The sequence below is a fragment of the Eubalaena glacialis genome, chromosome 19 (genome assembly GCF_028564815.1).
Source record: "Eubalaena glacialis isolate mEubGla1 chromosome 19, mEubGla1.1.hap2.+ XY, whole genome shotgun sequence".
Classification (NCBI taxonomy): Eukaryota; Metazoa; Chordata; class Mammalia; order Artiodactyla; family Balaenidae; genus Eubalaena; species Eubalaena glacialis.
The window spans coordinates 50,239,720-50,266,350 of record NC_083734.1 but is presented as its reverse complement, the minus strand read 5'-3'; the positions used below and the strand labels follow the sequence as shown (position 1 = coordinate 50,266,350).

The following is a 26,631-nucleotide window of genomic DNA, read 5'->3' as shown; positions in this document are numbered from 1 at the left end:
ACCCTGTGTTGGATTCATTCACAGTGCAGGGAAATGGGATTTCAGTGTTTCATGAAAAAAGTTCCTATCAGAAGAGCATCACATTTTTCATTTTTTGGATAGGTAGGCAGATTTCTACATGTTCTGTGAAACAGTCTTGTTAGAGGGGGAGGAAACGAAAAAGAAAGGCATTAGCAACCAAGGATGGCAGTCATTTTAGGGATTCTGCTTAATATAATCATGATGAAAATGAATGCCCTTGACCAGAGAAAACATACAGTACTGATGCCTTGGGTTGTGTTCAGAGATCTCTCAGCCTGTGAGAACTTCATGTTACTTGGGTCTAGCTTGGCATTGCAAAGTAACTAGCTCTTTTTATGCCAGCTGATCTGTAAGGGATGGAGGACCGCACCTTCTTTGCCCAGATTAACACTGGATTGATAATTCAGTGAATTTAAGCGGAGATGGTGGCTTGCAACCACAACTAAAAGCTTGCTTAGAGGGAGAAGGAGAAAACGAGAGAAAAAATGTGGAAGCAAGAAAGATGGCAATAGGAGGTTGGAAAAGGCTGGCAGCAGGTGCAGGGGATGAGGGGGAAAATAGGTATATGTGGCGGAGAAGTAGAAGCTCTCTCTGAATTGTTCAATCAGCTCTGTTTCATTGGCACAGATTCTAGAAGTTTCCTAATTCTTGGGTAGAGCATAGATAGGGTGTATTTCCTACGAAGACAGATTTATATCCAGCAAACATTATCTCAAGTTGTTGTGCCAGACTCATGCATCCTTCGCTGTGTCCTTGTCTCAAGTTTTGTGGATTCAGTACATGCTTTAGATCTAAGAGCTAGCCAGTCTTTCATGCTTATTTGGGATACTTTCTAGTTTTGACTTTAAATATGGGATCAGGAAAATTCTGAGAAAGGGAAGTCCCTCTTTTTTTCCGAATTACAGAGTAAATGGACTCATTTTAAAAAATTCTTTTATTCCAGAATGATCCACCTCTGGCTGTACATAAGGCACAAAGTTATCAGAGACGTTTCCCTTTGTGCTCTGTGGGCCTGACATTAGTCTGCCTTTGATTCCCAAGGGGGTGTCAGGAAAGCAATGCTTTTCAGATTGGAGGTATAAAGAGGTACTCCATGGAAGGGAATATATTTTATTGATCAATGATTAGTGAGTCTTTTTTATGACATGCTTTGTATTAAATGCGATTTGAAAACCTTCAAAGGAAGATTCTCAGGAATTACTAAGTCACGGCCTGTCGGCATGCCTCTGAATGCAGTCAGAAGCAGTGGAGCAAAAATCTCAGTGTGTAGCAAGATCTCTAAATTCTTGGAGGCACATGACATGAATCCGTTCAATTTTCTGCTTATGTTTTTATTTCCAGTGCATTTCCTGACATTTATATATTTTCTCCTCATAAAAGCACTTAGTGCCTTGGTACTCAGGCTTATTTTCCAGTATTTCTTCTGATCAAATCAGTAGTCCTCTACTTATATAGTCTGTATGCAGTGGAAGGAAAACCAGAAATGCCTAATGTGGGTCCTAATTCATAATGAACCTACTAAGAATCTCACCATCCGTGAATAACGCATTGTCCACGATGTTAACTAGAACGTACTCATCTCCAGTACATTTGTGGAGCTGGTGAAATACGGTCACTAGTACTTTCAACCTACAGGGTTACGTGGTTTGCCTGCGTTGAATGAAATGGGTGTGCTCCCAGCTGTATCTATGTGGGTTTCCATCCTGGGTTCCGGGGTAAAGGACAAATAGGAGAAGGTTGCTAAAGAAAAGAGGAGAGTTTCTGTAGCTCCTTCAAAAGCAGCCTCCAGATTTGTATTCTCCAGCCTGGAAGGAATATGTGGTCTGAGTCTCACATGAAGAGAGTCGCAGTGTTCCTTCTTGAGTGTCTTGGTCCTTATTTGGATTCAGTGCTGAAACATCCGGATCAGTTTCACAGAAGAGGTTTTGAGTAGTATCAACTATACTTCAATAAAAAAATAAATAAAAGTGGGCTGAGAATGAGTGGTCGTGTGGCCGTGCCTCAGTGCTCTTTTAGGGTCCTTCTGGGTGCAAGGGGGAAGATGGTACTTTGGGAGACCTCTGCACACCTCTCCCTGGCTTCTTCCCTCCCAGGTAGGCTGAGCATAGGCTTTCTTCTTTATGGTGCTTGTGAGAACTTGGCAGGTGGAAAAAGAACTGTTAGTTTTCCACCCAGTGTTGGATTCATTCACACGTACAGCATAGGATCAATGTCTTTTATCTTGGTGCCAAAGACTTGGGAAAAGCAGATGGTAAATTTCAAAACCCATTTATGTTGTTCGTAACCCCTTTGTATAGCATGGCATTAGGGAAAGAACCAGGTTGCTCTATCAGATGACACCTTATCCAGGTTATGGCTGTTCTTAAATGGCTTTATGTGAAGTCCCACTCTTTTTGTGGTCTTAGAGAAGTTATCTTAAATCTTCCTGTGCCTTAGTTTCCCTACCTCCTTGAAATGTGGCGAAGGCACAGTGTCCATTGATCTAGTCAATATTTATCAGGTTCTGGGAATACAGTGGTGAGTGAGCCAGCAAATCCTTCCTTGATGGGGCTCACAGTCTAGAAGGGCCAAGGCAATTAGAGACCTTCCAGAGATACTATCGAGAGGCAAATTCCACATGTAGATGATACATGAGGCCAACAGGAAATGACCTCAAATTGAAGTTAAGATTCACAGTATGAGAGCTTAATATCTGTGAACCCTTGGAACCCAGCAAGGTGAGCTGGTATAACTTGCAGGAAGTATGACTCACTTGTGACTGTAATGAAGAGGCTTAAACCAAATCATCTGAAGAAAGGCTGTACCAATATATGCTTCAAAAGACTGAAAGGAGAGGCAAGGAAAAATAAAATACAAATAAAAGGAGAGGCAGAGAGCAAAACAAAACAGCGCGTTCCCCAGGGCTGTCCCAGGAAGAGAGGAGGTCGTAGACCTTTAACATTGTCCAGCTATCATTACATAGAGTTGGGGGGAGAAAACAAAACAAAATAGGGTTTGGGGGATAGACTGAATTTGAATCCCAATTTTGCCGCTTCTTACTAGGTGCTTGACCTTGGACAAGTCACGTCAACCCTCTGAGCTTCAGTGTGCTCATGTCTTAAAGTGTGCCGAGACAGGGAACTATATTCAGTATCTTGTAATAACCTATAATGGAAAAGAATCTGAAAAAGAATAGAGATATATATATACATGTATAACTGAATCACTTTGCTGTACACCGGAAACTAACACAACATTGTAAATCAACTATACTTCAATAAAAAAATAAATAAAAGTGGGCTGAGAAAGAGTGGTCGTGTGGCCGTGCCTCAGTGCCTTCTGTGGCCTATGCATTTAGCAACTGTGGCTCTCCCCTAAGGGATGAAGCTCAGATTTGAACCCAGCAGCTAGGTCTTAATTCTGTTACTCCCAAGACTTCAGCATCCTTGCCTTTTTTTTTTTCTTTTTAAATATGGGAAAGAGTACGAGGAAGAGCTGCATTTTAATTGTGTTACTGCTCAACTGCTAACTGTTTTGATAGATTGAACAAAGTCCATTGATTCTTCGTGGAGGAGTGCTTGCTGGAGAGTGAGTCAGGCGTCTGCGTTAACTTGTTGAGAAGCTTTTTGTGGCAGATTGATTTAAAAACCTCCCAACAAGACGGGAGGATTTTATTTAATAGAAATATTGTCAGGATGGCATTGAGATTTGGGTTTGGCTTTCAAATCAAGCAATACAATTTGAATAAAGGTCTTTTCCCTAACAGACAGAAGAATCATGATGGATTGGGGAAATATTCGCCATCATCTTGCAGGGCTTTGCCTGGGGGAGGTAATATTTGCCTGGAGCACCCTCACCCCCACCAGCAGGCCTGCTGGGGAGAGCTGGTGAAATATGGTCACTAGTACTTTCAACCTACAGGGTTACGTGGTTCACCTGCGTTGAATGAAATGGGTGTGCTCCCAACTGTATCTATGTGGGTTTCCATCCTGGGTTCCGGGGTAAAGGGCAAATAGGAGAAGGTTGCTAAAGAAAAGAAGAGAGTTTCTGTAGCTCCTTCAAAAGCAGCCTCCAGATTTGTATTCTCCAGCCTGGAAGGAATATGTGGTCTGAGTCTCACATGAAGAGAGTCGGCAGTGTTCCTTCTTGAGTGTCTTGGTCCTTATTTGGATTCAGTGCTGAAACATCCGGATCAGTTTCACAGAAGAGGTTTTGAGTAGATTCCTTGCAGATCTGAAAGTCACACTTCTGTGAAACTGGTTTTAACACCATTCCAAACCCCACTGGTGTTCCTGTTACATTTTACAGCTATTCATATGTCCCTGTATAAATGACCTCTGCAGAGAAAGAAGAATCACTAGTTCATTGTGCAGGAAGATGAGGTCCTCAGAAATAGCTACAGCTTATTCAAGACCTGCCACCCGTTCAGAAGGTGCATTGCTTCACCAGAAATCCAGTTTACTTTAGGCAAACTTTTTCTTAAAGGGCCAGCTAGTGACTATTTTTGGCTTGGCAGGCTACAAGGTCTCTGGCACAATCATTCAATGCTGCCACTGAAGCTCAAAAACAGCCATAGACAATAGGTTAGAGGGATGAGTATGAGACCTCATTTCAATAAAACTCTATTTACCAAATAGGCCATTGGCCCTCAACCTCTGGTTTGCTGACACCTGCATAGATCATCATAAACTTCCTGTACCCTTCGAAGTATGAAAATTATACTTTGGAGTAAGAAACTCATTTGAATATAAATATATGTTTAGAGTTTCTATATTGAAGTATCACAATGTTTTCTTACAACTTATTTAATTTTTATATAAATGTTCCACATTTATTTCCTGAAAATTGGATTTCTCATTTGCATTGCTGGGTAAGGGCACCCACGTTTGATGTGAAACAAATTAATCGATAATGTTGGAATCCCTATGCACGTTGAAGTTCACTTTCACTTGCCAACGATGTTCTTAGCGCCGTGTTCCGTGCTTCTCTCCTTTGTAGCAAATGCAAGTGTGAGGTCCCTTTGATTCCTTAATACCTACCGTGGAGGTGCCATCCCAGGCCACTCTCTCCTAGTCCCAGTTCCCCCTGGGAGAAGTTCTCCTGGTTGTCTGGAATGAGTTCACATTAATACGTAGGGCTTTGTGGCGCTGTGAGATGCTGGCTACTTTACTCCTTTCCCACAATTTACAGTTTCTCACTATGAAAACCTCCTCTGACTCCTCTCACAAGAGCGTGTGATCCGGATTTGCCGGATTTTCAAAGTCATCCTTCATTGCACGTGAACATTGGCTGCACCCGGAGCTTGGCTGTGAACTGATTATTCTCACCAGGACCTGTTAACACAAATTCCATCACTCCCAAGGCTAAAAATAAACCGTATTTAACACTTGGAAGCAAAATTCCAAGCAAATATATAATCTGATTTGATCTGATATAATCTGATTTGAACATGAAAATGTTCATGGTGGAATCAAATGCCTACTTTTAAGGTGGAAGATTGCATTCCTTCTGTGAGCAGGTAGATAGAAATCAATTCCACCTATCAACTGATGTAATCACAGAGATTGATGGATGCCTCAGAATCTGAAATGGCACTATTTCATCTTGTTTAAGAGTGTTCCCCCTTAGGGACTTCCTTGGTGGCACAGTGGTTAAGAATCCACCTGCCAATGCAGGGGACACGGGTTCAAGCCCTGGTCCGGGAAGATCCCACATGCCGTGGAGCAGCTAGGCCCATGCGCCACAACTACTGAGCCTGTTGTCTAGAGCCTGCGTGCCACAACTACTGAAGCCTGCGCGCCTAGAGCCGGTACTCCGCAACAAGAGAAGCCACCGCAATGAAAAGCACGCGCACAGCAACGAAGAGTAGCCCCCGCTCGCTGCAACTAGAGAAAGCCTGCGTGCAGCAATGAAGACCCAACGCAGCTAAAAATAAGTTAATTAATTAAGAAAAAAAAAAGAGAGAGAGAGTTGTCTCCTGCCCCCCCCCGGGAATTCCCGGGCCTTCCAGTGGTTAAGACTCAGCGCTTTCACTGCTGTGGCCTGGGTTTGATCCCTGGTCAGGGAACTATGATCCCGCAAGCCGAGTGGCCAAAAGAAAAACAAAAAAAATAAGAGGGTTCCCCCCCATTTGTGGCACACAGCCATTGAGGATCAGTCTTCTATTTAAATCATGGTGCTACATTAGAGGACTTAGAAATATTTAGTGTTTGTGTGTCCAGCTAGTGTCCGGGTAATATAAAAACATACTATGCTTAGGAGATAAAAATATTAATATAGTCATTTGTGACAGAATTATAGATGATTTTAAACTTTCTTACAATTTGTCTGTTTTACAAATGCTCAATTATGAATATGTATTACTCTAAGAAAAACAGTACAAAGGCTTTCAAAGTTTTTTTTTGTCTGTGACCCACAGTAAGAAATATATATTGTACAATTTACATCCCGACCCAGTACAAACATGCATTTATGTATTTATACAATTAAAACAAGCGTTTCATGAAGTATTAGTTAACCTTTGTGCTACCTGTCCTTATCTCCTGATGTTTTCTATTTTTCTATTCTATTTTATTGAAGAAAAAGAAAGAAAGAAAGGAAGAAGAGAATGAAGGTATTGACCAACTAAAATGACCTCATGAACCCCTGATGGGTAAATTGAAAAATACTGACTATTGTGCAATAGTGCCAGTCTTTTATTTCATGGGTCAGTAAAATTTCAAAAGAAATTTTGGCACTTGATGTAAGATCATCCACTTTTTATGTTGCAGAGTAAAGCTATTTAAAACTTCCAGTATTCTTTTTATTAATTTTTCATGTTAAAATTTTGTTTTTATGATTGGGGGAGTTTTTGTGTCGAATTATCCTTTCTTTTATAGAAGAACGTTTGAACATGAAACATTAGGAAGGATACAATTTCAGGATTTAAATAGTGAGTAAATTTAGCTTTAGGAGAACAGACTATACTGGCTTTGTTTTTTCCGTTTGGCCTTGAACCTGTGCAAACTTGGTGACGCAGGAGCATTTGGGAATCATTGAGGAATTCTCCTGGCAGCCGAAAGAGCCCCCCAGCCCCGCTTTGGAACAACACAATTGCAGCTCTGAATCCCAGCTACTTGGGGGCAAATCACTTAATTTTTCTGAGCCCCATTTTGCTCACCTGCAAAAGGGGTACCTTTCACAGGTATAGAGATAAGATTTATACAGAATTTAAGACAGTTCCGATGCAGTGGAGTTTATAAACAGTAACATCTCAGGATCATTAACTCTCTGCTGCTGCTCTGTGCTATAAAAAACTTGGAACATTGAAAGACTTTTATTAGGTGTTTCTACTTTTGATGAACTGTCCCTTTAAGGATCATTAACATAAACAATGCTTTTTCTAAAAAAAACTTTCCTGTATTGTCTCACCCTGGAGATTTGCCCTTCTTACATTTTCTCCCATCTTTTCCTCCTGTCAGCCTCTTTATACCCTTATTCATGACGGGAACACAGCTTGTTTGGCAGTTTTAGGGGACAGTTAGAAAATATTCCTTGACAGTGCCATGAGTTTGCAGTTTTTAAGTTGTGGTTTTGGCTAGAGAGGGCCTAGATGGGTGAGCGGAATACTAAGAATAGGGGAAAGATGTGCTTCTGTTTAATTACATGGTAATTTGTAAAAGAGACTGGTTTCTGTGGCCCTTGAATGCTAATGTAGATTTGTCCCTTACTTAAAAGCATAAAGCCGGAGGAATGCATAACTCACACATTTCCACACATTTTAGCTCTCCAAGGGCTCCACGTGAATCAGTCTGAAAACCTTTTCTTCGTTTATCTTTGAAGTGGTGACTTTTTTGGACAACGGGTTGTACGTCTATTTCATCAGCAACACCTGTATTTAAAATGTCCTGTGTTTGGCTCAGTCTGATATTTTCAGTTTCAGATGGCACCAACCACACCCCTATATTTCCCCAGTGGATTAACCCTCCAGGAAAGTTCCAGCTATCTGAAACTCTCAGGAAACAAGCTGGTGTGCCTGATAAGGAAGGTTTAACAAAATCATGTAAATTTTTCTAGGATGTTTTCTATCATAATAGCTAACATTTTGCTGGGCTTGCTATGTTCTAGAAACTTTGTTACAGGCTTTCTGAACATCAAAGAAAAAAATTTAACTCTAAGAAAAAAATAAATACTCCTCTGCCTTGATCTCTTGAGAGATCTTTGTAAATATCAGCTATTATAGTGTATCCTACCTATGGATTTCAGCTCTGTGGGACTATTGTTCTCATTTAGCTTACCACTATTTATTGAGTGATTATTATGTGCCAGACACTGCTCTGGGCACTAGGGATGTGCAGCCACATGTCAAGGAACGCCTGGGGCCACCAGAAACTTCCTGCCTTCTGCATGGGAGGATCCAGACAATAACTTATAAACATAAAAATATAATGTAATGTCAGGTAGAGATTTAAAAAAGGCAGGATAAAGGAGCAGGGAGTTGGGATGGGGAAAGTGATGGGGAAGGTCTTTGATGAAGTGACATTTCAGCAGAGGCCTGCATGAATCATGGGAACAAGGCTTGCAGATATTTGGCAAAAGAGCCAATTGCTTCTGCACTAAATGGTTCTCCCTCTTCTGCTTTTTATAGTTTTCCTGTCTTCTCCTTGCTTGAGCCAGACCAACGGAAGCCAGATCTAGAGAGGAGACAGAGCTACAAGTGTGCCGTAGGGAAGGCAAAGGGCTTAGCTGCAGCTGCAGGGGCACGTCTGGACACGTGGGTGACGCTGCATAGGGAGAGTGTGGTGGCTGCTATGATCAGCCAAGCTTGCAGGCAGTTGCATCAGAGGACCACCCAGCCGGGGGAGAAGGCGCATCCAAAGAATAGTCCGGTGGCCAGCAGAAGTACAGTACAGGCTGAATGGGGGTGTTGTCAGCAGAGACCACAGGTGGCACTGCTGCTGGGGCTCAGAACAGAACCTGGCTCTCCAAGGAGATGGAGCAGAGCAAGGCTGGAGCCCAGAAGCAGAAACTCTGGTTTAAGAGAGCACCTTGATTACATATGTTAAGGAGGTCAAGCGTTTAGTGCTTAGAACCAGGGCTGCATCTTGGGAATGAGTCTTGCAGCAACGGACTTAATGCTGACACTTCAGCTATGGAGCCAGGGTCCTGTGTCCCCTCCTCCTGCTCATATAGGATGACCAGAAACTTCTTTGCATCCCTTTGAATGCCATCGGCTCTCTGCCGCTCTCTGTTATACTGCCTGTCCATTTGTCATGTTGATTGCCTCCTTTGCCCAGGAACTCATTAGCTTACCAGCAAAGGGATGCTCTCAACCCTGTTCAGACAGAGTTTCCTCTTCCGGCTCTTACAGGCCTATAACATAACCTTTACATTCCCCTTGGCAAAATGCTGTCATCTTTTCTGGGGAGGTAGGCTAGAAGCCAAAAGCACAGATCTATACTCAGACCACCTGGTTTGAGCCCTGGCTCCCCTTGGCAAGTGACTCAACCTCAGTTACCTCATCTGTAAGATGGGAATAATAATAGCACCTACCTTGTAGGATTGTAGTGAAGATGAAATCCCCCCACAGTGTCTGGCCCCATGAGTGTCACTGCTTTTTACATGTCTGTGTGCCCTCACTAAACTGGGAAGCCCTCCAGGCACGTCCCTGTCCTCATGGGGCTGACATTCTACTGGTGGAGACAGACCGTAAATAAGCGAACACAGAAATAAGTAATATAATTTCAGATGGTATTGAGTGTAATAAAGAAAAATCAAATTAGGGTAATATAATCAAGTGACCTAAGGTGCCTGTGGGTGTGGGTATGGGTGCTATTTTATTTTATTTTATTTTCACAAATAAGATCTTTTATTTGTCACCATTAAAAGTCTGAATTTTGGGCTTCCCTGGTGGCGCAGTGGTTAAGAATCTGCCTGCCCATGCAGGGGACACGGGTTCGAACCCTGGTCTGGGAAGAGCCCACACGCCGCGGAGCGACTGGGCCCGTGAGCCACATTTGCTGAGCCTGCGCGTCTGGAGCCTGTGCTCCGCAACGAGAGAGGCCGCGATAGGGAGAGGCCCGCGCACCGCGATGAAGAGTGGCCCCCACTTGCCGCAACTGGAGAAAGCCCTCGCACAGAAATGAAGACCCAACACAGCCATAAATAAATAAATAAATAAATTAAAAAAAAAAAAAAAAAGTCTGAATTTTAAACAGATTCTTGGACTGGTGGCTCATATCCATCAGCTTGTTGAACTTTAGCACCTGTCTCATCCCCAGTAGCTTTTCTAGAACTACTACCTTTACCATGTAGCTCCATGAGTTTTCCCAGTTCAAACTTGGGCTTCTTCAGCTTTTTACTTTTCTAACAAAGACATCATGGAGCAGATAAATAGATTGACAAGCCTTTTCTATGTCTTTTCCAATGCTGTCTGGAATCCTGCAAACCAGTAATGATATATTAGAATAAACCTACACTTCATTTAATATGGGTGCTATTTTATTTTTAAAATTAATTAATTAATTAATTAGTTTATTAATTAATTTATTTTGCTACGTTTGGTCTTTGTTGCTGCGTGCGGGCTTTCTCTAGTTGTGGCGAGCGGGGGCTACTCTTCGTTGCGGTGCGTGGGCTTCTCATTGCGGTGGCTTCTCTTGTTGCGGAGCACAGGCTCTAGGCGTGCGGGCTTCAGTAGTTGTGGTGTGTGGGCTCAGTAGTTGTGGCGCACGGGCTTAGTTGTTCCACGGCATGTGGGATCTTCCCAGACCAGGGCTCGAACCCGTGTCCCCTGCATTCTTAACACTGCGCCATCAGGGAAGTCCCTATGGGTGCTATTTTGAATAAGATGGATAGAGAAGGCTCTTCTGAGGATTTGACATTTGAACAATGGTAGGATCCAAGTGACAATCTGGAGGACAGCCGTCCAGGTAGAGGGAGACAGAGGGGTCAGCAAGTGCTGGAATGACCTTGGTGTGTTTGAACAAGGAGGAGAGTAAGGGTAGAGCTGGGTGACCAAGAGGAGCACAGACAGGGTGAATCGAGGGCAGGGGGAGGAGAGGGGATGGAGGGATGAAGAGGGCTGACTGTGAAGGGCTTCAGGGGCCTAGCCAGGAGTTTGGGATGTGGCCTCCTTACAGTGGGAGCCACTGAGAGTTATAAGCAGGGCAGTGACATGATTTTTTTTAATATATAAATTTATTTTTTATTTATTTATTTATTTTTGGCTGCGTTGGGTCTTCGTTGCTGCGCGCAGGCTTCCTCTAGTTGCAGCGAGCGGGGGCTATTCTTCATTGCGGTGCGCGGGCTTCTCATTGCAGTGGCTTCTCTTGTTGTGGAGTATGGGCTGTAGGCATGCAGGCTTCAGTAGTTGCAGCACGCGGGCTCAGTAGCTGTGGCTCACGGGCTTAGTTGTTCCAAGGCATGTGGGATCTTCCCGGACCAGGGCTCAAACCTGTGTCCCCTGCATTGGCAGGCGGATTCTCAACCACTGCGCCACCAGGGAAGCCCACAGTGGTTGTTTTTGATACGCTTGTTTTGGAGGTGGGAAGGTTCTCACTCTGGACATCCACTGATAGACCTGCAAGATTATGAATCTTGACGTGTAGTCTTGAAACCGTGCAACTCAGATTGGGACTTGAACCCATGAACCTGGCCAAAACCCACAGTCTTCCAACTGAGATCACTTACCTGGTTCCAGGACTTAATGAAGCTCAGGTTCTTGACGTCTCATCGCAGAAAGAATTCAGTGAGAGACAAAGTGATAGGTAAGAAGTGGATTTATTTAGAGAGAAACACACTCCACAGACAGAGTGTGGGCCATCTCAGAAGGTGAGAAAGGCCGAGTGACATGATTTGATTTCTGTCTCTTTGCTGTATGGAAAGTCAAGGCAAGAGGAAGAGCAGGGATAGAAGGGCACCAGGGATTCTTGGACTTCAGGGATGTTGAGGTTCAGGGATTTGTTCTGATGGCCTTTCGGGGGAGGTGGGGTACTCAGTTAGTTTAATGATAGCCTTCTGTGGTAGGTCCGATAGTGTCCCCTCAAAATTCATGTCCACCCAGAACCTCAGAATGTGACCTTAATTGGAAATAGAGTTTTTGCAGATGTAGTCAGTTAAGAACCTCGAGATGAAATCATCCTGGATATAGGGTGACTGGGATCCTTATATGAAGAGAGGACACAGACACAGAGGAGATGGCCTTGTGAAGGCGGAGGCAGAGGTTGGGGACATGCAGCTGCAAGTCAAGGAACGTCTGGGGCCACCGGACGCTGGAAGAGGCAGGAAGGATTCTTTCCTAGGGCCTTCAGGGGGAGTGTGGCCCTGCTGACACCTTGATTTTGGACTTCTAGCTTCCAGAGCTGTGAGAGAATAACATTTCTGTTGCTTTAAGTGACTCAGGTGGTATTATTACTCTGTTATTGCAGCCACGGGAAACTAATGCAGTTCCTAAGGGTCTTTGGTCTCTTAGGAGATTGCACTGGGGTGGAGGCTGGGAGTCTTATCAGGAGCTTTGACAGCTCTGTAGACCTCCCTTAACATCAGGGAGGGTGGTCTTAACCAGGAACTTGAAGGAGCACTAGTAGCCCAGAGGAGGCGCCTGATGAATGTTGGTTGAATGAATGAATGAAGAGTGAGTGAGTGAATGAATAGGCCTGTCTGTGAATGAATAGGGCCGTATCTGCCCTGACCATCATTAAATAGCCCCAATTGTGATAATTATAAGCAGCCATCTACAGTGGCATGGACGCCCCTTCTGCCATGTGCCTTCTAAGCTCCTGCAGGTTGAGAAACCAGATTAATTAAGATCTTTGGTAGAATTTGGATGAGAAGGACGGAGTTCCTGAGTGAGAGCCTAAGTGACTTTCGAATGCATAGAACGTGTGGATTTTAGAATCTGGACTTTTAACATTGATTTTCTGAGCTCAGAGGTAATTTTTCCTTCCTTCCTTTTAAATGTTCATTAGCTGGGTCAAGTTAGGAGAACTGGAGAAGCAATCCAGACATATAATCCTCTGCCGCAGCAACAAAAAGCAGTCCTGCTGATGGTTTATTGCTACTAATTTTTTTGTTTTGTTTTGTTTAGAGGTTGAAACTGCTGAACAGAGAGAGGAAACTCCAGGCCACAAAAATTTTATTTTATCATAATCCTGCCAGGGGCCCACCCGCTCTGCTCCTATAAATTTCTCTTGGCCTGTCCTGTAGAAAGTGTACGTGGGCTGAGATCAAGCTTTTTTTTAATTAAACTAATGGACTGCACTCTCCTCCATAAAACACGGGTCCAGGTGGTGATACCCTGCTGAGCATCGGTCTCTCCCAGGAAACCTGGCCCTTTGTCTTAGTAACACAAATTCCTGGTCGCGTCTGGACACACAGTAGGTACTGAATGAATGCTTCTTTAATTGAACTCAGGGCTGAAATGCAAAACTGGTTGGGCATGTGTACCTGGACAGTGTCCATTTCTATGTCAGTTTCTCTCCTGTGTAGTTGATGAGCTTCCTAATGTTGATTTTTAAAAGAACCAAGAACTGTATTTAGTTAATTTAAAAAAATGCAGACTAGGATTCCAAACAGCTGTGTTTGCTGTTGGCATGGCTGTTATCCTCCTCATACTCGTGTTTTGTCACAACAGTGCCACACTGTAGAAACAGAAGTTTAGAAAGAGGGGCGGAAAGAAGGGGGGGTGGGGTGAATTGGGAGATTGGAATTGACATATATACATTAATATGTATAAAATAGATAATAATAAGAACCTGCTGTATGAAATATAAATAAATAAAATAAAATTCAAGGGAAAAAAAAAGGAAAAAGGATGACTTTTCACCCTCCAGCTACCAGTACAACCTGCAGCCTCAGCTCATAGTATTTAATTTTGTATCTGGTAACAGGGCTCAGAGACAATTCTTTTTTTTTTTTTAACATCTTAATTGGAGTATAATTGCTTTACAATATTGTGTTAGTTTCTGCTGTATAACAAAGTGAATCAGCTATATGTATACATATATCCCCATATCCCCTCCCTCTTGCGCCTCCCTCCCACCCTCCCTATCCCACCCCTCTAGGTGGTCACAAAGCACTGAGCTGATCTCCCTGTGCTATGCGGCTGCTTCCCACTAGCTATCTATTTTACACTTGGTAGTGTATATATGTCCATGCTACTCTTTCACTTCGTCCCAGCTTACCATTCCCCCTCCCCGTGTCCTCAAGCCCATTCTCTACGTCTGCGCCTTTATTCCTGTCCTGCCCCTAGGTTCATTAGAACCTTTTTTTTTTTTTTTAGATTCCATATATATGTGTTAGCATACGGTATTTGTTTTTCTCAGAGACAATTCTGTGAAGCAGATGTGTGAAGGGCTGATCCTTATGGAAGCTAACTTTTTTTTTTTAATTTATTTTTATTTATTTATTTTTGGCTGCGTTGGGTCTTTGTTGCTGTGCACGGGCTTTCTTTAGTTGCAGTGAGCGAGGGCTACTCTTTTGTTGCAGTGCGCTTCTCTTGTTGCACTTCTCTTGTTGAGGAGCATGGGCTCTAGGCACACAGGCTTCAGTAGTTGTGGCACACGGGCTCAGTAGTTGTGGCTCACGGGCTCTCGAGCGCAGGCTCAGTAGTTGTGGGGCGTGGGCTTAGTTGCTCCGCGGCATGTGGGATCTTCCCAGACCAGGGCTCAAACCCATGTCCCCTGCATTGGCAGGCGGATTCTTAACCACTGCGCCACCAGGGAAACCCTGGAAGCTAATTCCTTATAGAAATAAATATATTCTGCAGCCCTGGGAAGGGGGCGTGAAATTATTCTAAGACGCTTCCTTTTTGAGTGCGTTTGAATATGTTCATGGGTTGTGTAGAATTTTTTGCATCCCGTTATCCAATGTATCACCTTTTGACACATTTCTTGTTTATAAGTATCCCAGCCAGTGATGAATAGAGAAAGAAGATAAAGGAAAAAAATAAAATGAACAGGAAAACAAAAGAAGCGAACAAGCAAGTCAAAAAAAAAGGAGGGGGGGTACTTCCCTGGTGGCACAGTGGTTGAGAATCCGCCTGCCAATGCAGGGGACACGGGTTCCATCCCCGGTCAACATGCCACGGAGCAACTAAGCCCATGAGCCACAACTACTGAGCCTGCACTCTAGAGCCCGCGAGCCACAACTACTGAAGCCCGTGCGCCTAGAGCCCGTGCTCACAACAAGAGAAGCCATTGCAATGAGAAGCCTGCACACCGCAATGAAGAGTAGCCCCCGCTTACCGCAACTACAGAAAGCCCGCGTGCAGCAACGAAGACCCAACTCAGACCAAAAAAAACACAAAAACCCCACAAAACCCAAAACCTCTTTCCCAGTAGATAATAACTTTGGATGTAAAACTTATCAGGCAGGCAGGAGGAGAGTGAAAAGTCTGCCTAAAATGAGAGCTGTCTGTAGGCTGCATTCAGGTTATCACAGGTCGCCTGCAGCCTGGAACACAGCCAAAACTAGGGTGAGGCTAGTGAGAGACGCCCCCGGGGACCCAAATTGAAGGGGGATCCCCCAAACTCAATAATCATAATGAATAATATTTTTAATCCATTGTATTTTAAAAATCATCATTAATGCAAAATATTCCCATGCTGAATAAAATATCAAAATGTTGAGTGCAGGATCTGACACTGCACTGGCGAACTCAAACTCATTCACCTCTCTCTAACCAGAACGTCGCTGAGCTCTCAGAAGGAAAAGTCTCTCCTTACTCTAAGCCTGGCTTTGCTCTGGGTTTGAATTCTAGCTCCTTTAGGACCAGCTCTATGAACTCAGGCTCACAACTCAACCTTTCTGAGTGAGCTTCCTTTTGTAAAATAAAGATAGCGCTTTCCATTGCAGGGCTCTGGAGTGGTTTAAAAAATATGCCTGTGATATACTGGGCACATAGTAGATGCCCAATAAACCATAGCATTGAATAATTCATAGTTACTCACAGAGAATTAGTTCTTCAGGAGACCCAAGCAGGTCCTGCCTCTTACACGAGTGTCTTACACATCTGTCAGGGTTAACACAGCTCTGCTTTTCACTTTATAGAATGTCTCAGAGTATAGCCTGGTGCTTGCGCTTTGAACACTCATACATCCGTTCAACTGCTCAGTAACCGATTTCCTGTTTAGTCATAGCTCCTTGCCTGGGCCGGGCCATGGATGGCAAGTTGATATCTCTGTACCTCCCTCTCAGAGAAACTCAGCCTTCCGAAGCCATCCAAAAGTTAGGTTTGGTAGCAGCTTTTATTTATTAAGGCCTCCTCCATCATTGTGAGTCTCTCTTGAGTGCATTTCCACACCTGATGGTTCATCAGGATGACGCCTCACCCTTATTGTCACTTAAACTGTCCACAATCCTGCAGTGGCCTCTGATTTGCTCTGCAGAGATCGGGCCACATTCCATGACGCAGGACTGAAGCTAACATGGGCCGAGTGGAAATCACGCAGGCAGGAGGGTGGAGTGGGAATCCGGTTACTATTTGATACAGAAAACTGCAAAGCCCCCCACCCATTTTCTCCCATTGTCCAAGGCGGGTCATCTGAATTGCTGAGGTCTTTGGCGTCCCCGTAAATTTTGTACCTCAGTCTCTCTGTACCTAATCCTGGCTATGACCTGCTGCAAAAGCCCATTCCAGGTTGTTAGGTGCACAGCTGACCGTGACCTTCCTAACAGACCAACCGTGATTGCGTCACTTCCGCATTTGCTCCTGATTGTCTAAGAGGTAAAATCCAACCCTGTTGGCCTGGCTGCAAGCCTCTTCACAGTCTGGGCCTGCACTTACCTCACCAGGGCATCTGACCCACCTGGCCCTGTTCCTTCCTCATCACGCCTCTTCAGGACTGCGTCTTTGCCCACACCACAGCTTCTGCCCGAGTTGCGCCCCTGTCCCCAAACTCCTTCACCTTGGACGTCCCTGCTTAGCTCTCGAGTTCCACCTGGGATAACAGCTCCCGGCTGGGCTGCCTTTTTGAGTTCCCCAAGTAGGCTTGATTGCTGTTTTCCCATAGAAATTTGTTTGTTTCCACTCGATTCCTATCCTGGCTGTTATACTCACGATTCTGCTGTGATTTATCTGTTTACCTGTGTCCCCAGTTACACTGCCTGCTCTCCTTGAGGAGAGCAACCGGGCTTTTCATGTCAAATGAATAATGAATACAGCTGGATACAGTGAAAAAAAGCAGTAACAGCAACTATGAAATAATTCATGGAAAACAATAGAACAGCCTAGCGGGCTCTGCTCTTAATGTCAGGCAATCTGAGTTCGAATGTTGGTTGTCCTTAGCTAGCTTTGTGACACTAAAATTTTCAGATTTTTACTATGGAAACTTTCAAACATAAGCAAAAGTAGAGAGACCCAGGACTTCGCTGGCGGTCCAGTGGTTAAGACTTTGCCTTCCAGTGCTGGGGGTGTGGGTTCAATACCTGGTCGGGGAGCTAAGATCCCACATGCCAAAAAACCAAAACATAAAACACAAGCAATATTGTAACAAATTCAATAAAGACTTTTTAAAAAAAGTAGAGAGACCCCCTCTGATGAATCCACATGGGGCCCACCCCGAATGCCCCACCCTCCACACCTATCCTTGGATTTTTTTTGAAGCAAATTCCAGACAACATATTATTCCAAATAGAATTATTTCAATAAGAACATTAAACTTTTAATTGATTGCAAACTCAATATGAGCCATGTGCAAAAAAGAGCTGTCAGTGGGTTGGGGTCATGGGGAGGCCCTTTTAAAGCAAGTCTCGAAGGATGAATACGGATTTTGGCAAAGAAAGGTTGTAAGTCGGAAGCTGTTAAGTCATGTGTGCGCAAGGGGTCAACAGATTGTTTTTGCTGGAACAGGGGTCAGGGCGGGGAGAGGGAATGGGAAGAAAAACCTAGGTGTGGAACAGATAGGGGGGCAGGCCCTTGATGCTTTAGAGGCAGCCTTTTAGGTGGGGGGATGGGCTGGGGTAATCTTTTAGTTTTAGGTAACAATGTGTTCCTTTGAAGGTCTGCACTCAATTGTGACAGGGGGCTGAGGACAGTAGTAATATTGATTCAGTGCCCTTCAACTGTCTCTCAGAGCACTTTCCTTGTTAACTGATTTCTCCTTTAACAGCAAAAGAAATCATCACAGGACATTTAAAGAACTGGCTCCTGTGCCAACCACCAGGCTTTAGTGGAGGAGAATGAGAACTCAGTTTTCCATGCTCAGCCCTACACTAAGATGACCTGGCAACTGTGTATTTTATCCCACTGGGTTTAATCCTTATTATGAATAGCAGAGCGAAGCTTTGTTATTCACGGGAGTGCATTTCTGCTGCTGGGAGAATTAGCTGCAATCTTATTCGCAAGGTGCCTTCTGATGCAATGAGGTCTTTTGAAGTGTGCATAAATAGAGGCTATTGTTTAGGCATTTGGAGGTAAGGCTTAGATTGCTCCAGAAGTTCCAGTCTGACTCTAGGTATCTTTGTTTGGCTGATTCTTTTTTTTCTCCCCGGGGCCACAAGTAGTAGTTTTCTCCATATTGCTTTAGCGACTTGCCTCTTCATCACCTCCTGAAACTAGGGCACAACCAACACTTTTTCTGGAGGCTTTTCTGCTTAGGAGGAGGAAATTGTTCTGAGTCCAAAAAAAAACAGAATGGAGAAAAAATGTGCAAGTTTAACTAGGATATCACACAGAAAGGGGAGCCTTTGGTAAAGAAATAATTTTGTTTCTGATTAAGATTTTTTTTTTTTAAGCTAGGAGAAATAGAAACATAGTAAAGAGTGAGCCTATTAATTTATTGCCACCTGGAATCTCTTAGGAGACTTTAGGATCTCTGACAGAGAGAGCTGATCATTTGTTTAAGTCTTCAAAGCTCGCACACCCCAGTTCCCCAGCACAATAAGCCTTTCTGGGACTTTGGAGCAGTGGATGTGAAACTTCATCCTCAAAACCGCAGAGAGAAGTCTCCTTTCTTTGAAGGTGTTTATTTTCTGAAGTTTTTACCTGGGATCCCAGCTAACACACGGCTGTTTTTTGGTTTTTTAATTTTTTTCTTGCAATGAGAAATTTTAAGATCTACTCTCTCAGCAGCTTTCAAATGTACAATAGAGTATTGTTACCCATGGTCTCCACACTAATACATCACATCCCCAGGACTTCTTTCACCACACTGCTTTTCTGGAAAGGCTTATTGAAAATGATTTGTGGGCTTAATCTGGGTGTTTTCTTTTGATCACCTCAGTCTGCATGTGTCCCTGACCGTATGGCTGTCTGAGGTTCTTCCACCCAGAGTGAAGTGATTTTCTCATCTGGAACCAGATGCTTCCAGAATCAGGGCAGCTTCCTCGACTTGCGGGAGAGGGTACCAGGCTTCTCCAGGACCCAGGAAGCTGCCCTTTGTAGGTGCTTCACGCGTGCTTTATTCACGACTCCATCTTCATAATGTTACCTCCGTTTCTCCCCTCCACTGGATCTGTTTAGAGCCACCAGGCCATTCTCTCCTCTTTTGTGACTCTGTGAATCTAAGACTAGAATCTAGTCCTTCCCGAGGGATAAGATCTTCTGGTGCAAAGTCCTTTCTCACCATCCACAGACAAAATCACCATTAGGCCATGTTTACTGAACTGCAAAGGTGGGTGCATCATCTCCTTCAAGCACTAACACTTTTATCTCTTTGCTCTTCCCCCTTGTCACCTGTGCATTGTCACCCAAGCGATTAAAACCATTTGGTTGTAATTCTTTGATTTGCACTGACCTTCTAACGGGTGTCCATGTTGACACAGCAAAGTCCCTTCTCCTGCCTTTTCTCCTCCGCCATGTTTGAGCTTGGCTTAAAGGCTTGGTATTTGGAAGAACTTAAAAGTGATCCAGAGACTTGCTTTGGACGATGCTGATACACACATCTTTTGAAGCCTTAGACTGGGGAGTGTCAATTTAATTTGGAGTCTGTCAGCTTGTTGCATTCTGATCACCCGTTTTGAGGGCTTGCTGAGACCCTGAGATTATTTGTTAAACTGCCATTGGAATAAACACAACACTTTTCTTTAAAGGGAAAAGAACTTTTTAAAGAAAGTAATAAGCATACCTCTATATTTTCTTGACAGATATCAAAGAAAAAAAAATCTTCCTGTTTTTACCTTGACAAGACATCTAACATCCCTGGGAGGTTTTGCTTGCATGAGAACTTCGACATTATAATCTAGAAATCTCAAGCTCAACAACTTTCTCTGTCTAGGGGTGGGGAAAAGGGATGATAAAATAGTTTTCTATACAGCTGGTTACCAAAATAGTCAAATATGAAAGCTATTTCATCTCTTTTTAAAAGGTTAGTCTTTTGATATATGAATCACAATTGATGCTAAAAGGAAAGTGTTAGAAACATAAACATTTTTTCTCTGCTAGTTCAGGTTTTGAATGTTTTAATTACTTAACTGTTTATTTTTCTGGCAGTGAGGTTAGTACTGGTAGCCAGTGATTACCAACAATTAAAAAAACAAGTCATCTAAGACAACCCTTACACTCCCAGAAAACCCAATTAAAATCACACTTCGTTTTTTGCTTTCATGGTTTAGAAGTAAATTTTGAATCAGTTTCATGATTCTCGTGGTATTTTTCTAAATTAATGACTTTGGACATTTGGACACTGAGCTGTGTGAATGCTGAATGTGTTTTCTTCCCTTTGCTATCAATTAGATATTTAAGAATGCATCTTATGAAGAAATAGCCACCTAAAAATAAGCCAAAGGCCACAGTCCTGTATCCTTCCTCAGACGGAATACTGCACAGGAGACTTAAAAAAAATTGCGGTTATATGTGTCATAAAATTTACATTTTAACCTTTTTTAAGTGTACAGTTCAGTGGCATTAAGTACATTCATAATGCTGTGCAACCATCGCCACTACGCATCTCCAGAACTTTTTCGTCAACCCAAACAGAAACTCTGTACTCATTAAACACTAACTCCTCGTGCCCCCTCCCCCCAGCCCCTGGCAGCCACCATTCTATTGTACTTTCTGTTTCTATGAATTTGACTAGTACCTCATGTAAGTGGCATCATGTGTCTGGATTATTTCACTGAGCATAATGCTTTGTAGGTTCATCCACATGGTAGCAGCTGTCAGAATTTCCTTCCTTTACAAGGCTGGATAATATTCCATTGTGTGTAGGTACCACATTCTGTTTATCCACTCATCTGTCACTCAATGCACAGGAGACTTTTAAAATTTAATTTTTGCTCTCATCACACACATACACAAAAAGGTAACCACGAGAAGAAATATGTTAATTAGCTTGACTGTAGTAAACATTTCACTATGTATATGTATCTGAAATCATCATCTCAAACACCTTAAGTATATATAATTTTTATTTTAAAAAATAGAATAGTATAAAAATTTTATTTTTAATATGTGCCATTTGGCATCTTTCTCCCTAATTTCCTGGCATTCTTTCACTTGGGGGTCATTTTTTGAGCCTTACATGCTGACAGGTGCTGAGAACACAGGGATGAATGAGCTCTACCCTGCATGCAGGGAACTTCTTTTCTGGTTGGGTAGACAGACCAGGAAATCGGGTCCCCAGCTTGGTGGTGGCCACCCAAGCAGAAAGCAGAGGGGAAGGTGGGTGACTCACTGTTGGAGAAGGGCCACATCCATTGTGGGTGGGAGGGTGGGGGCCTGATGAATGAAGGCCTCTAGGTCATGTTCTAAGTTCTCCTACTCAAAGGCTAGAAATAGACGTCAGCAGAATTAAAGGTCATGTATAGAAGGAGAATCTGATATACTGCAGTACTCCACCTCTAGGCATGATTTCTTGTAAATTATATTCAAGTTTTACCGTCAAAGACACTTCTCTCCCCTAAAATAATAGAGCACAACTTTAACTCATTTGGCCCCTAAATAGACAGGAGGTTGTGTGGGGTATGACGAACTTTCAAGCACTATTACCATACACGGTGCAACACTTAAATTTTCAAAATCTGATCTTTGCATTTTATTCCCATTTGTACATACGAAGAATATAATTAACTTGTCCATGGTGGAAGAATATAGAATCTGGATCTTCTGGCATTTAGCCTACTGTTCTTTTGTCTATATTTCCTAGTACCCTGTATATAACAATCTGTGAAATTTTTTGTCCTCTCCATGTGTTAGCCGTCTGGGGGCTTTGGGAAGGTCCAAGAAGGTAGATCTCCAGGTTGCCAATTTGCACAGTATATTATTGACAAGATGGTAGAACTGATGTGCGTTTGGATGGTTGTGGATGAGCTGAGGGCAATAGATGGAATCTGACCCATGTACCCTTAACTTGAAAGAGCGGACTAGTACCCATATTCACAATATGAGAGTTTCAAAGGCAGCTAAAGCATGCACCTTGCTTTCTAGATAGCAGACTCTATATAGTCTCAATTGCCTCTCATGTTCTGCATTCTGCTCTCCCATCTATGTATTTGTCCCCAGTTGGATCATCATCTTTGGCATGTTTGTTTTGTAATCTGTAACTCTTTGTAAAATCTGTTGGCGGCCTGCTAGGAACAAACTGACCGCAAGAACAGCAACATGGCGCCCGCGAGCCTGAGGCGGCGCGCAGTGGCGCGTGCGTGAGCTGACGCGCGAGCAGCGCCCGGTCGCGCCGCCGGGGCGCGGGCGCCCGCCGCCATTTTGTAAGGTTCTCTGAGACTGCGGAGCCGCCGCCGCCGCCACGCGGAGGCTCTTGTCAGGACGGTGACGCCGTTCATCGGAAACCTGCCCCAGGAGGGCACGGAGCAGGCGATTCGCCGACTCCTCGAGCAGTGTGGGAAGGTGCTGGAATGTGACATCATTAAGAACTACAGCTTTGGGAATTCCCTGGCGCGCCAGTGGTTAGGACTCCGTGCTTTCACCAGGGAGGGCTCCGGTTTGATCCCTGGTCAGGGCACTAAGATCCCGCAAGCTGCGCCAAAAAACAAACAACAACAACAGAAGCCACAAAACTACGGCGCTGTGCACATAGAGGACCAGGCGGCGGCCGAGGATGCCATCCACTACAAGCCGCACAGGGTGAACATCTCCGTGGAAGCCAGCGAGGATAAGAGCAAAGCTTCAGGGACTTCCCTGGTGGCGCAGTGGTTAAGAATCCGCCTGTCCGTGCAGGGGACACGGGTTCAAGCCCTGGTCCGGGAAGGTCCCACATGCTGCGGAGCCACTAAGCCTACTAAGCCTGTGCGCCACAATTACTGAAGCCCACGTGCCACAACTGCTGAAGCCCGTGTGCCTAGAGCCCGTGCTCTGCAACAAGAGAAGCCACCGCAATAAGAAGCCTGCGCACCACAACGAAGAGTAACCCCCGCTCAATGCAACTAGAGACGCAACTAGAGAAAGCCTGCGCATAGCAATGAAGACCCAATGCAGCCATAAATAAATATATAAATAAATTTATTTATTTAAAAAAGAAAAAGAGCAAAGCTTCAGCCAAGTTGCACGTAGGCAACATCAGTCCTACTTGTACCAACCAAGAGCTTTGGGCCAGGTTGGAGGAGCATGGTTCAGTCATCGAATGTGACATTGTGAAAGATTACGCCTTCGTACACGTGGAGCGGGCAGAGGATGCAGTAGGGCTGTCAGGGGCCTTGACAGCACAGAGTTTCAAGGCACACGAACGTACGTGCAGTTGTCCACCAGCCGGCTTCGGACTGCCCCTGGGATGGGAGACCAGAGTGGCTGCCGTCAGTGTGGGAAAGAGGGGCACTGGTCAGAAGAGTGCCCAGTAGATCGTACGGGTCGTGTGGCGGACTTTACCGAGCACTGTAACAAACAGTGTGGAGCAGCGCGCACACCTGACACCGTTGGCCACGGGGAATCCGTGTATAACGATGATGCATAGGGAGCACTCCACCACTGTGAGCCTTACCGAGTCCGCTCTTAGGAGGCAGTGGCAGCAGCAGCTTCCGTGTCCAACTACCTACAACTATTACTTGTCCCATCTGCTTCAAGACCACAGCGCAGCCCTAGGTGAGGATTATGCTGGCAGCCCCTCTTTCCTGTACAGTGGAATCCCTCTTGCCTTGCTTTCCTTAGGAGTTGATCCCTCTCCCTGTCTACCTGCAACATCTCCTTTCCCTTTATTTTTATTTATTTTCAAATTTTCAAATTTAATTTTCTTAAATTTTTTTCAATTGGCTGCACCTCGTGGCATGCAGGGTCTTAGTTCCCTGACCAGGGATGAACCTTCTCCCTCCACCCTCAAAGCGCTGGGTCATAACTACTGGACCACCAGGGAATTCCCCTCCTTTCCCTTTAAAATGACCATATGTAGTGGCAAGCAACCTTCTACTCTTCTCTGTTAGCTCTGGACTTTGACGCTGAAGCTAATCTTCTGAAATTGCTAGGACTATTGGGGTTTTGTTTGTTGTTGTTTTGTTTTGTTTTTTTATGTCTGATCGTGGTACAACATTAGCTGAAATTTAGCCTTGCTTTACTCCACTCTTCTCACTTAAAAAAAAAAAATTTTGACAAATAAACGTTTCTAATGCTTAAAAAAAAAAGAACAGCAACAGATGGAAAAGCATCTTCTTAATGTCGTTGCGTGGATGACAGGGTAGACTCTGTAATTAGCCTCTTCTTTTTTTTTTTTTTCTGGCTGCACGCTTGCAGGGATCTTAGTTCCCTGACCAGGGATCAAACCCAGGCCCCCAGCAGCGGAAGCGAGGAGTCCTAACCACTGGACCGCCAGGGAATTCCCTATAATTAGCCTTTTTGATCTTGAGCCCTAAGTTCTTGCTGTTCATGTGAGTCCATAGCAATCTTAACAGTTCAGTGGTTTCAGTGACTAATTCTTTGCTAAGAATTCCCCAAGCCACAGCGTCAACCCCAGACTCTTTCCAGTTTTGCAACTCTTTGCTGGATATTTGTACCTGAATATCTTGACAGCACCTCACAATCAACCTAAAACAGTATTTATGTTACCACCTTCCCCCAAAACTGCTTCTGCTCCTGTCGTCCTTATTTGTTTTAGTGACACCAGCATCTTAGCTGCTGAGATTAGAAACTGTCTTCTTTCCCACCACCTCATTAGAAACTAAATAGTTGGTTCTGTATCTTTTACCTGGACATGGCCTCTTGCTTTTTCCCCCTCATCTCTAAGTCATCTTCTTTTTACACTGCCTCCAGAGTTAGCTTTCTAAAACTCAAATGTGATAGTCACTCAGCCTCCTTCAAATTCTGTAGTGACTTCCCATGACCTATGAGACGAAGTACCAACTTCTTACCAACTTCTTGTTTTCTCGCTTACCCCCGTCTCTAAGTGCAGCTTGCCCTTTAGTATCACCTACTTCTTTTCCCTCCCCAAATCCTACTTGAGTTTTCATGCCTTCCTGTCTCTGCACACTGTTAAATCCCTGCCTCAGCTAAATGTCCGTTATCAGGATATTATCTCAAAATTTCTCTCTTCTAAAGCCTTCCCTACCCTTTCTTCCACCTCGAGCAGATATCTGCCTCTTCACTCCTGTAGTTTTGTTTTAAAACAGCTTTATTGAGGTCTAATTTGCATACCATAAATCCACCCATAAGTATACTGATGAGTTTTAGTAAATCCATGTATCTGTGCAACCACAATTCAGTTTTAGTACTTTCCGTCACCCCACAAAGCTCTCTCTTGCCTGTTTGTAGACAGTCCTTGCTCTCACCCCAATCTCAGGCATCCACTGATCCGCTTCTGAATCTATAGTTTGTCTTTTCTAGAAATGTCATATAAAATCATACACTATGCAGTCTTTTGAGACTGGCCTCTCTCCCTCAGCGTGCTGTTTTTGAGTTCATCCATATTGTTGAGTGTATCATAGTTGGTTCTTTTTTATTGCTGAGTAGTATTCCATTGTGTGGATATACCACATTTTGTTTATCCAGTTACCAGTTGATGGACGTTTGGGTTGTTTCCAGTTTGGGGCTATTATGAAAATACTGCTACGATCATCTGTATACAAGTCTTGGTATGGATGCATGTTTCCATTCCTCTTGGGTAGATACTTAATAGTTGAATTTCTGGGTCATATGTTTAACTTTAAAAGAAACCACCAGGCTGTTTTCCAAAGTGGCTGTTGCATTTTATATTTTACGTTCTGCTTTCTCCACATCCTTGCCAATATTTGGTATCATCTCTCCTTTTGATTATAGATATTTTACTGGGTGTGATGGTATCTCATTGTGGTTTTAATTTGCATTTTCTGTAGTCATTTAAAACTGCTTTCTATTATAGAATGTTTTGTTGTATTGATATATATCTTCTGATCTGTGCGTTATGCTAGGGTTTGTTAAGTGGATGAATGAACAATCCCATACTTAGGATGAGTGGCCAAATTCTCAGTTATTTTTGGTAACAGAAAACACTGGTAAGTTAACTTCAGAAATGATATAAAAGTCAAGTCTCTTTCCCTGAACAAATTTTTGCCAGAGTTTCTAAGAAGCAATAACCTTGACTGAACTAAGTTTTACTTTCTTTTTTTTGCTCACCCCTTGGTGGGAGGTAATGGATAAAAAATATAGACATAGCAGGAGAAGGAGAAAAGAAACAGTCTCTAAACGACTAAGAGCTTGTGGAATAGCTTGGGAGAGAGAACCGTTTGGGTTCTTGGTTACTCCATGGTTCCAGGTGTGGGGACTCCACTAATACTGTGACTTCTGCTTCTCCCCACTTGCTT

General features: G+C 43.7%; 1 pseudogene; it reads left to right on the top strand.

Annotated features, from left to right (window-relative positions):
* Window positions 1-8,537: 8,537 nt before the first annotated feature.
* On the top strand, window positions 8,538-23,951 carry LOC133080864 (RNA-binding protein 4B-like; annotated as a pseudogene).
* The last annotated feature ends 2,680 nt before the right edge of the window (window positions 23,952-26,631 follow it).